This window comes from Apium graveolens, chromosome 4 (assembly GCF_009905375.1).
Source record: "Apium graveolens cultivar Ventura chromosome 4, ASM990537v1, whole genome shotgun sequence".
Classification (NCBI taxonomy): domain Eukaryota; kingdom Viridiplantae; phylum Streptophyta; class Magnoliopsida; order Apiales; family Apiaceae; genus Apium; species Apium graveolens.
The window spans coordinates 146,666,681-146,670,676 of record NC_133650.1 but is presented as its reverse complement, the minus strand read 5'-3'; positions in this window follow the sequence as shown (position 1 = coordinate 146,670,676).

The window sequence follows — 3,996 nt, the reverse complement described above, 5'->3', positions numbered from 1 at the left end:
TCTTATAACTGTGTACTATATAAACACATACTTAGGATTTACACTAGACGTGTTATCATTATTGAGAAGATTATACATTGTAACCTAGTAGCTCTTAGTGATATTTGTTCATCACTGAAAGAGAACAATAGTTCATATTGTAACGGAGTTTATTCAATATACTTGATCTTTGTTACATACTTGTGTTAAATCGATTTAATTGTATAAACACTGTATTCAACCCCCTTCTACAGTGTTGTGTGACCTAACAAGTGGTATCAGAGCATATCTGTTAACACACATACAGTAAAGATCCAAACAATCATGTCTGAAGAAGCACAAACTCCAACCAAGCCCACCAAATCTGAAGAAACTCAAAAGACTCAAACCCACAGTCGATATGAGACTATTAGGGTTCCCATACTGAGACCTTCTGAGTATCCCATATGGAAAGTGAAGATGGCTATGTTTCTGGAAGCTACAGATCCAGAATATCTTGAAAGAATTAATGAGGACCACATAAGCCTAACAAGCTCTCTGTTGTAGTTACTGATCAACCAGCAAAGACCATACCAAAGGAGACATGTGAGTACACAGCTGAAGACATCTCATCTATTGCCAAGGATGCAAGGGTAAGGCATTTGATGTATAGTGCCATTGATAATGTCATGTCAAACAGGGTAATTAATTGCAAAACTGCAAAGGAGATATGGGATGCTTTTGAGACAAGATGCCAGGGAACTGATGCAATCAAAAAGAATAGGAGGACAATACTCACTCAAGAGTATGAGCACTTTGACTCAAAAGCTGATGAGTGATTAACTGACTTATATGACAGGTATGTCAAACTCTTGAATGATCTGTCACTAGTGGACAAGGAATATGATCTTGAAGATTCAAATCTAAAATTCCTTTTAGCTCTTCCTGAAGATTGGGATTTGAAGTCTACTACCATAAGAGACAACTATGACCTTACTGAAACTACTCTTGATGAAATTTATGGTATGCTAAAGACTTATGAACTTGAAATGGATCAAAGGAGCAAGAGGCATGGAAGGAAGTCAAGGACAGTTGCTCTTAAAGTTGAGGAGGAATCTCCTAAAGTTGTTGCCTCAAAGAGGGGCAAAGGAAAGGCTCTCATCATAAAGTCTGATTCAGAGTCATCATATTCTGATGATGATGATTCAGAAACTGAAAGTTTACCTGAAATAGATGCTGATGAAGAGATGATGAAATTGTATGCCCTTATGGTAAAGGGTATCACAAAGATAGCCTACAGAAAATTCAGAAAAGGTAAGAAGTTTTCCAGGAAAAGTGGAAGTTCTGATAAGAAAGGTTTCAGAAAGTCTGAAGGCAAAGGAGGAAAGTCTGACAGAGGAGACAACTCAAATGTCAAATGCTACAACTGTGGTGAAAGAGACCACATATCTTCTGACTGCAAGAAATGAAAAAGTGACAAAGGCAAGGCACTTTTCACAAAGAAGAAAAGTTGGACAGACACTTCAGATTTTGAACATGAGGTGAACTATGCCCTGATGGAAAATGCTGACAGCAGTCCTGAAACTGCTGAATTGAAGGTACCTCAAACAACTTATGCCTTTCATACTGATAATATTACTGAGTTGAGATTATATCTTAAAACCATGTTCATTAGTTATAGAGATCATACTTTAACATGTGAAAGATTAATATCTGAAAATCTTGCTTATAAAAAGAGAAATGATTATTTAGGAAAGGAGTTAGTTTTTCTTCATCAAACTAAGAAAGAAAAAGATGATGCTTTATATGTTAGAGATGAAGTGTTAAAATTGAATGAATCTCTAAAAGCTGACTTAGAAAAGGAAAGAGAGATTATCAGAACTTGGACTAACTCTGGCAGAACAACTCGGAATTTATTAAGTAGTGGAAACTGGAAAGAGGGCTTAGGTTATGGAGATGATAAAAGTGAAAAAGGAACTGAACAAATTGAGACAATTGTTGTTAAACAGACTGCTAAGACAAAGGTAAATCCTGTTAAGTTTGTAGCAAAAACTGTAAATTCTGATTCTGAAAAGATGAAAGAATCTAGGACAGAAGTCAAAGAAAAATCAACTTCTGACAAATCAAAACAGGATAAACCAGCTGAAGTAAACATAGGCTTAATAACTAAGAAGCAGCTTAAGCATAAGCTGAAAGAGATTAGAAATGTGGTAAAGGAAGCTAGGAAAAATAGGAATGGAAAGGAAGGTGTGAATAAAAGATAATTATATGCCTGTCCCTAATGCTCCTAGAAAGAAATGCTATAATTATGGAAACTCTAACCATCTTGCTTCTTTTTGAAGGAAAAATAAAGATATAAACTCTTTACCTCCTAAATCAGGAGTTAAGAGTCATTCTGTTAGGTTTAAACCACAAAATCCTTGTTTTTATTGTGGTAGTTTATGGCATTCCATTTATACTTGTAAGGAATATCATAGTCTGTACTATGATTATTATCAAAAAAACCTTCTTTGAAGAAAGTTACTTTAATTCCTTCTAGTGTAAAGTCTGATGCAAAGTCTGATATAAACTCTGATAAACAGAATGTTAGCATAAACTCTGAAATTAAATCCGCTGCAAATGCTAACAAACTTACAAAGGCCAAAGGATCCAATCAAGTCTGGGTCCTTAAAACTAACCATTAGTGGTCTTTGTGATTGCAGGGCAACAGGAAAAATATCCTAGTTTTGGACAGTAGATGTTCAGGACATTTATAAAGCCAGACTTTCCACAAGTTCTGATGGTTCTGCAATCTGTCTGTTGAGTAGAACATCAATTGAAGAAAGCTGGAATTGGCACAAAAGACTATCTCATTTAAATTTTAACAACATAAATGAGCTAGTAAGGAAAGATCTTGTGAGAGGACTGCCAAAATCAGTATTAGCTCCTGATGACCTTTGTGATTCATGTCAAAAGGCAAAATAAAGAAAATCTTCATTCAAGAGCAAAACTGAATCCTCAATTCTTGAGCCTTATCACCTACTGCATGTTGATCTATTTGGTCCAGTCAATGTCATGTCCATTGTAAAGAAGAAATATGATATGATTATAGTGGATGAGTTCACAAGGTACACTTGGATGTATTTCTTGCACAAGAAGAATGAAACTGCATCTACTCTTACTGATCATGTCAGACAGCTGGATAAGTTGGTCAAAGATTCTGTTAAAATTATAAGAAGTAATATGGCACTGAGTTCAAGAACTCAATCATGGAAGAGTTCTGCAAAGAGCATGGAATCAAACAGGAATTTTCTGCACCTGGAACTCCACGGTAAAATGGAGTTGTAGAAAGAAAGAACAGGGACTCTCATTGAAGCTACACGAACTATGCTTGATAAAGCAAAGCTACCAACCTACTTTTGGGTAGAAGCTGTGCAGACTGCTTGTTTTACACAGAATGCTACACTCATAAACAAGCATGGAAAAACATCATATGAGATGGTGAAGAAAAAGAAGCCAAATCTGAAATACATTCTTGTATTTGGTTGTAAGTGTTTTGTTCTTAAGACTCATCCTAAACATCTGTCAAAATTTGATCTAAAAGTTGATGAAGGAATTTTTGTTGGATATCCACTTTCCACAAAAGCCTTCAGAGTCTACAATTTAAGAACAAGGGTTGTCATGGAATCTATCAATGTATCTTTTGATGATAAGAAGATTACTGGACTTGAAGGTTTCAATGATCATGATCAGCTGAGATTTGAAAATGAAGATTTAAGTTCTGATTCCGCAAATTCTGATGGCTTAAATCCTAATCCCGTAAGTTCTGACGGGTTAAATTTTGATGTCATTGAAACTGTGGTAACTACTCCAAGGGAAAATGTACCTGTCCAGGGGGAGCAAATTGAAGATCCTACCACAACTCAAGACTCTCAAGAAACATCGAAACCTGTCACTAGCTCTTCAAGTTCTGATTCATCAAGTTCTGATGAGCCAAATTCTGATAATTCTGGAAATTCTGATACTTCAAATCCTGAAGGATCCAACTTCAACTCTGAA